Source organism: Corvus brachyrhynchos, unplaced genomic scaffold, assembly GCF_000691975.1.
Source record: "Corvus brachyrhynchos isolate BGI_N302 unplaced genomic scaffold, ASM69197v1 scaffold262, whole genome shotgun sequence".
Taxonomy (NCBI): domain Eukaryota; kingdom Metazoa; phylum Chordata; class Aves; order Passeriformes; family Corvidae; genus Corvus; species Corvus brachyrhynchos.
Genome location: NW_008236626.1, coordinates 2,511,243 through 2,518,821, shown reverse-complemented (window position 1 = coordinate 2,518,821; position 7,579 = coordinate 2,511,243). Strand labels below are relative to the sequence as shown.

At 43.5% G+C, this 7,579-nt stretch overlaps 1 protein-coding gene across 3 annotated transcripts in view; it reads left to right on the top strand.

Moving 5' to 3' along the window:
* SLIT3 (slit guidance ligand 3) overlaps positions 1 to 7,579 on the top strand; it is a 470,081-nt gene that overhangs the window by 190,949 nt on the left and 271,553 nt on the right. The window lies entirely within an intron of this gene.

The following is a 7,579-nucleotide window of genomic DNA, read 5'->3' as shown; positions in this document are numbered from 1 at the left end:
TCCCCTCTGCCACAGCTCCGAACCTCCACTCTGATCCAGATACCTCATTTTGTGATGGGATTATTGATTTTGTGTGCTGCTGCTGTGATTTCATCCATTAGCCACCAAATCCAATCTCCTCCAACAGTTACAAGCCCGCCCCAAAGGGACAGTTCTCTTTGGACAGCACCACAACCACCCAGGAAGAAAATTCCCATTTTCTGTAGTCTTGCTAGAGATTATTAGCAGGTTTGGGGCTTTTTTCCTCCATAAGGGTTTTAACTAGATATCTTTTTCTTTTAAAAAATAGTTATCTTCTAGATATCGATAAAGATGGCAAAAGAATAAAATTTTCTAAATTTAGACTTTTTGCCTTCTTGATAGGAGCATTCCCCATGCTCTGTCAATGATCATTCCTTTGGTAGTTATGTAACTTCCGATTTGCTCTGTAAGTTTTTATTTCAGATTCGTGTATAAATGCTAGTGTGAGACAAGTATTTTGTGATTAAATGAGATGGTTTAAATAATCTTTTTCTTCTCAATAGCTGAACTGTAATGACAAATTTGATTCCTTCAACCCTAAAAAAATTCTGGAATTTTGTTTTTCATTAATAGCAGCAGTGGAAGAATCCCTCAGGTTTTAAAACTGTACTTAAGTTAAAAATGTGTTTTCTATGTTCTCAATTAGTGTGAAAATGTGCAAATGTCACAGATTGTTAATTACTTGAAGCTAGGAACATGGGAGGAGGACAGGAGGTGCTCTAGTTTTCCTCTGATGTGGAGGTGCTCCAAAGCATGGCAGCTCCCCCATAACTCAGTGCTGAATGAAAGAGGGGGGCATCTCCCAGGTGATAAATTTGCACTCTGTAGCCTAAAATTTATTGGAAGCTGAATAGTGGCCATAGGGTCAGTTTAGGAAAACTCTGCCAGCAAAACAGTTCTCTGGGCCTGGTACCACCAGCATGATATAATTAAATATGTTGTTTGGCCAGCAGATCAGAGTGGGAGGTGGAATTAGGGTATGAGAGCAGTGCTAGCACAGCCAAACAGGCAGGCTGCAAATCAGCCCTGCTCATTGCATTCTTCCTTATTTAAAAGGAAAAAAAAAAAAGGGGTGAAAAAGATTTGTTCATGTTGTCATTACCTCTCGAAAGAAGGTCTTAGAAAGTTTGACACTTAGAGGAGAGGTAGGAGGGCAAGATGGGGTGGAATGGCAAGGCAAGATTGATCCTTGAGAGGCTCAGGGAGTGGGGGGAAACATGTTACAAATGGTAATAAGGCAAGTTAAGAAAAATGATACCAGATGTGGCTGTAATGCCAACAATCAGAAAAAAAATGTAAACATATATAAAGCTGTAGTAATAAAGCTGTTACAGCTGTAATGTTCAGGATGGAAAGAAAAATGAGGTCTCTCTTTTTAACTTCAGTTCTATCAGGCTCTGGCCTCTCCTGAATCTTGGTTTTCCCCTCATCTGCTCCATCCTGTTAGAGCAGTGATCCATCTTCATGGAAATTTGGTAGAGACCATTTCCAATGTTTTGTATAAAAATAAAATACAACCCTGCCAACATCTTTTACAATGAACTATTCTATTTATATCAAAGAACACTTTTGAACTCTTCAGCATATTTCACAACCAATTAAATTTCTAAGTGCGTGGAAACATTTGGAAATGGATCCCATTCAATCACAAAGTGTGAGGGTTCAGATGAGCCCTGTGTGCCACTGCAGCCACACATCTGTGTGTGCTGTCTGTCCTCCTCTCCTGGATCATGGTTCCCTGAGCTATGGTGTCCCCTGATGCTGGCACAGCAGATGTGAGGCCACCCAGGAGGCCACAGGTCTGCCCAGGGATCTGGTTCCTCTGAATTCGTGGCTCCCATGGTCTACCTGACCAAGAGTTTAAATCTCTTGCCTCCTCTTCCAGACACACAGGACTCTGCCCCAGGAGCAGCACCTTAAAACCTGTTGAGAACTGGGTGACCATTTTGAGGGCACAACTATTTTCTTATCAACTATAGGAACTGGGAGCTCTTATACTTTTGTTTAATTTTTATATACAGGTCTATATAACAAGCATAACTTTTCAAAAGGCCATTAAATTTGTGTATTCCCATACATGCCTGCAGAAAGCTTTGTTTTTCACTGGTTATGAGCTTAGTGATTCAGTATTTGATAGCTAAGGTTTGTTTTCTATCGATCCCATGATTCTTCCTAGTTTTAATAATGCACTAGCTCTTGGATCATTTATTAATAATGATGAAAAATTTCAGGACTTTCAGTTGTTCCCAGCTTTTCAGGACTCCCTAATAACTGCATCACATCAGCCTAGTGAGTTAGTGCAGTCCCAATGCATCCTGAGTGTGAATGACTAAAAAGTCATGTGGATGTTTTAAGAGCTGTAAATTTTGCATGTAACCATGCAAAAAAGTACAACCTTTTATGGTCTGTGGTGTTGAATCACTAAGTTTGTGCCACACTCCTCTCATTTTATGGGCTCTTGTACATATGATTAAAGGAAATATTTTTTAATAAGCTGTTTCGTAAAACTATACCCTGAGCTTGCAGGGAGTGGATACATTTTAATAGTGCTTGGAATTTCCAGTCCTAGTTATTATACAGAGTTGCTCAGTCCTTTCCTTATTTAATCAGGCAGCTGGTCAGATTGTTACCTGTCAGATGTTGTTCCACTCAGCTTGAGCATTTCATTCACGTGTTCTCACAGGCCTTACCATGGCATAAATACTTCCTGTCTTCTTTTGTTCTGATTTTTTGACTGCATCCCCTATCTGCACTCAAGTGGGGAATATCCTAACGTCCAGGCAAGCCCTTAGGATTGTTTCCATCAGGAAGGACTTAGCTTTGGCTCAGCTGGGTGACTGTGCACTGTTAGCAGGACTGCAGCAGGATTTCATGCCTATAGTAGATGAGAAGTGTTGCTGTTAAGAAGAGCTGTGGAGAGCAGCAAGGTTGTCTGCTTGCTTGTCTGTGTCTGTGTGTTAGGCGTTGGTTTTGAGTGTGACACTTTGATTTGTACCCACATGGTCGCTGTTTCTGAGACATACCCTTCTCCTAAGATGACATGAGATCTGAAACTTGGGGCTTCTACAGCTATATCAATCCATTAGTTCAAGTAGATTTCTTTATTCTGTCTCCTCAGTACTGGCTGCATGAAACGTCTTCAATAATTCAAATTTTTGAGTCATGCTTTGGAAAGAGTCAATTGTCATATTAGTGATTTAAATTTCCTTCCTATTATTGCTTCATGCAAACTAGAATCACTGAGTCTGTCTGGGACATTCCTCACCCACCTCTGCTCCTGTTTCCAAACTTGAACTATATGGAAGAGGCAATCTTAAAACAGGAAAATGCTCTTCAGGAGGAACAAAGGCTTTTGCACGTTGCTGCTATGGCCCTAAGAGCACAGCCTACAACCTGTCAGGCACTTCCTATTGTGTGTGAGCATCCATCTTCGAGCAGCATCCTCTTGGTGCCTCTTTTGCTCCTGTTTGATCCCACACCAAGCCCTGAGTGCCAAAATCCCCGGTGGTCAGGCTTTCACCTGCCCTCTGCTCACGGGGCTGCGAGGGGGAGGAGCAGCAGCGCTACCTGGAGCTGTGGTGGTTGGTCTTGGAGGGATGCTCTGCTCAAATCCCTTCTCTGTCAATGCAGCCTCAGCAGCATCAGCTGCCCTGGAGTGACAGCCTCATGAGTTTGTCTAGAAAGCATCAGTGATCGATCTGGAGTTGCAAAACAGTATTTCTGCAAGGGAGAAGCAGCAACATAGTCATATAAGGGAGTGGAAATAGATGTTGGAGGAAAACTACTGTTATAGGATTGTAATGAGCCACTTTTTTCAAGTGCTCGTATAAAAATATTCTCCAGAAGTGTTCAAGTTGATAAAAGTAATGGCTTCTGGGAGCTTTTTGGTGTTGACTTGAAAATAGAAAAAACAAACAAAAAACTGTATGCAACCCTGCTGAAACAACACAGCTCTGAGCTATGGGCAACAAATGGAGTCAGAGAGAGGAAAACTGCCGTTGTCAAGTTAACTTACTACTGAGCAATTCGCTGTGACTTTTGTGGATCAGAATTATAGCAACTCAGGATAAACATTTGAGAGGACAATGTGTTCTCACAGGTACCTCTGCAATTCACTGGAATACTGAAACAGTTGTTCAAGATGCAGGCTTTATTTTCAGAGAAGTTGACTTTATCATTAGGGCCACCCAGAGAGTGAAGCAATTCCAGTGACTCCCTGAAGTGCTTGTTTAATGTCTTTTCTCCAATCTGTGCCAGGCTGCAGGAGCTGCTCCTGCCCCACCAGGTGCCCAGCCTGCACCACCCACAACAGCCCTGGGCAGACAGGAGGCTGTCGAGATTCCCATCTCCAAGCCTGCTGAAGGTGCTTTGGTTCCTCCATCACAGGAGAGCAAAATCTGTGTGGGTAATTGAGTGCAGGCAGGAGCCCCCGCCAGCCCTTTGCCCTGAAGATAAGAATGAATAAATAAATAGTGACACTGTGGTCAGGGAGGCAGGTAGTTCAGAAGGGAGGCGAGAAGTCAGGTGTGGGAGTTGGGAAGCTGGTGCAGACTGGGAGGAGGGAAGAAGAAAGCTAGAGAGGTCATTTATTCTTTTTTTGAGCGCACCATTCAGTTTCAGTCTGTAGTTAAGACAAGCTACAGAGTTTTTCACAGGGAGTTTTAAATATGTATATATCTACATAAAATACCTTAAAAAATCCTCATTTTTTCTTTCTAAAATGGGGTTTTTTTAGCCCAAAATGATTCTATAAATGATACTATAATTCCTCTCATGGCCTCTTATTTTCTCTTAAGGAAATATAAATGTTATTGTGAGTGGAATCTTCCACCTGGAGTAAAGAAAGTTTAAAATTTGCATTACCATCAATAAGAATATAAATATCTGTGTGCTTTTCATATCTTGGGTGTGAAATGGTGACTGCACTGGCTCCTCACAGCAAATCAATGTCACTCCACGTCTGAACACAAGGCTCAGCTCTGCTGGCAATAAATAAGGAGATTGCCGGAGGTTAAAGTTTAAGCAGTGAGTGACGTTTCCCACACGAGTTGTTCTCCACGCAGGGCGAAAGGCCCAGGTGTAGGTGAGTGTTTGGCTCCAGGTGAGGGCTCAGCCAGCCCGGGTACCTGAGGAGAGGGAGGGAGCTGTGCTCATCCCGCCTCTCTTTCCCCCAGGTGTCACTGTTGGTCCACACTGGGGGTCGGACATGCTCCTTCGGCTCCATCACCTGTGGGCTACCTGTGGCCCAGGGATCTGAGGCAGGGCATGTCCTGTTAGAGCGTGGTCAGCGTTTGGTGACAGCCATGGAAATACTGCAGGCTATTTTATTGTGCATGTGAACACGTATTGTACATTTTCTGCTCGATTCAAGGGGTGTTTTCCATCAGTCCCAGAGATGAGCTGTTGACAGAGCTGGCGGGAGGATCAAGAAGCCATAGAGCAGGATGTGAGCTGGAGGTGGGACTGTGCCTGGACCACTGTCCCTCTCCTGTCTTCAGCAGGCTGAGTGCTTCCCTGGCTCTTCAGGGATGTGAGGGAAGCAGGACACAAAGGCTTTGTCAGCAACCCTGTGAGTGTCCCCAGGTCCCCACACTGAGCTGCCACTCCCTGGGGTGGCCCCGTTGTCACCCTGCTCCCAGCCCACCTGGCACTGTGGCTGAGGGGACACAGCTGGGAGCAAAGGGACACAAAGGGGGGAAGGGGAGATGGGGGCGTGCCAGCGCCCTTGAGGAGCCAGAGCAAATCCATTCTGCAGTATCCCAAAGCTGGTAAGGTAGGCTACTTGGCTTCTAGTTAACAAAAACGTAGTGCAAATTATTTTTTTCCTAGATATGGTTTTAATCTGGGAGAGGCCGCTGGTGTCATTGTGCCGGCTGCCCTGGGGAGCGGGGAAGGGAGCGGCCGGGGTCCCGCAGCGCTGGTGGGCGTCCCCTTCAAACGGGGTCTGCTGCCGTAATGAAATGATTACAGAATGCCAGGCTGTTATCCAATTACGCTGACATTTCGCCATTCTTGGCCGCTAACTGGATTAGGGCCATTGTAAAAGGATTAGCTGTGCAGCAGAGCCGAGCGGAACGGAGCGAGGCGCCGGCGCTGGGCACGGGCACTCCCCGCCACGGCCGCAGGGGAAGCAGCTCATTACCCACAGTAACGCCAAGTATTTAAAATCTGTGACACTCTGGTGCGTCCTCGAGACGGATTTTCCCAAAAAATAATTCAGCGTAGCGGAAAAGAGGAGAACTTACCTGACTCTTCTCTCTTTGTAATTGCTGCCTGTTGCCATCTGCATTGCCAGAGGAGCTGATGTCCATTTTCTAGAGTGACAAAATCTCCCAAATATTTCTGTATTTGAAATGTTGGAGTCCATTTTATATATAATACTTTGCGTGATGCTATGCCTTCTCTCTGAATTAACTATTTTTCAAAACATTAGACTGATTTATTAATCATTTCGGTATGTTCACAGCAGGTTCGATATTTTCCAACCCCATAGCTTTTCACTTGCATTTTCTTTTCCTTTGTTTCTCACTTCTTTCATTCCAATTTGGATTGGTATAAACACTGTGTGATGGTTGTTATTAACCAGTCAGACTGTGCAGATTTCAATTTCCAGCCTTGCACTTCACTCACATTAACCACACTGTCACTAAATGCAGTTTTAGTTTGATTATTGTCTTCCACACATGGTGGGCCTTGGTGTGTTTTCTATGTACAGCATTTCCGAGGCTGCTGAAGAGCTGCTTTTCTATTGAAGAAAAAGAACTGCATCAACAACAGTAAAGAAAAGAGTAGGGGGGAAAAAAAAAAGGAAATGGGTTTGTCAGAGTTGAGAAAGGAAAACAGTGCATTAAAATTGCTTTGAAACTATTTCGTTCTGCTCGTCTCTCTCCTGCCAAATCGTACTCTCATTGAAGTCAATGGGAACTTTGCCATAGAATTAAATAAGGACATAATGGAACATTGCTAACGTCACTGCCCTGGCTTTCCCCTCCCCTTCCTAAAATGGTTTTCTTCCCTTCTTTCATTTCTTTTTTTTTTTTCTTTCAATGGAAGCCAGCATAATAATTATCTGGAGCCATATTTAGTGAGTGTAATTATAGTATCTTTTTTCATGCATGTATTTACTCTAAAACATTAAATCTGATTTATTTTCATTCTGGAAAAGGTTTGCCATTCCGTAGGCAGGACTAGATGATTTTTAAAATTACATTAATTGTTTCAACATCTTATGAAGTAAGTCTTATACTTTGTGAGGAAAAGAAAGGTTAATAGCTGTGCATGAGGTGGTTTTGGGTGCATTGGAGCTGAGGCTGCCAGCCCAGAGCTTTCTTTCCCAGACCTGTGCTGTCACCAGCTTTAGTTCAACATGGTGTCACTTGGATGTGAAGTCTGGCTGTGGAAAAAAATCTGATTGTCCTGGATTTCCTTGGTGGAAGTGTTTGGATTTGATTTGCTACCAAAAATTGCTTGTAAGCTGTCTTGTCTGTGGAATTCATACATTTCCAAATATTTCATTCCATATAATTATTTGGAAAATTTCGAAGTAAAAGCGCTTCAG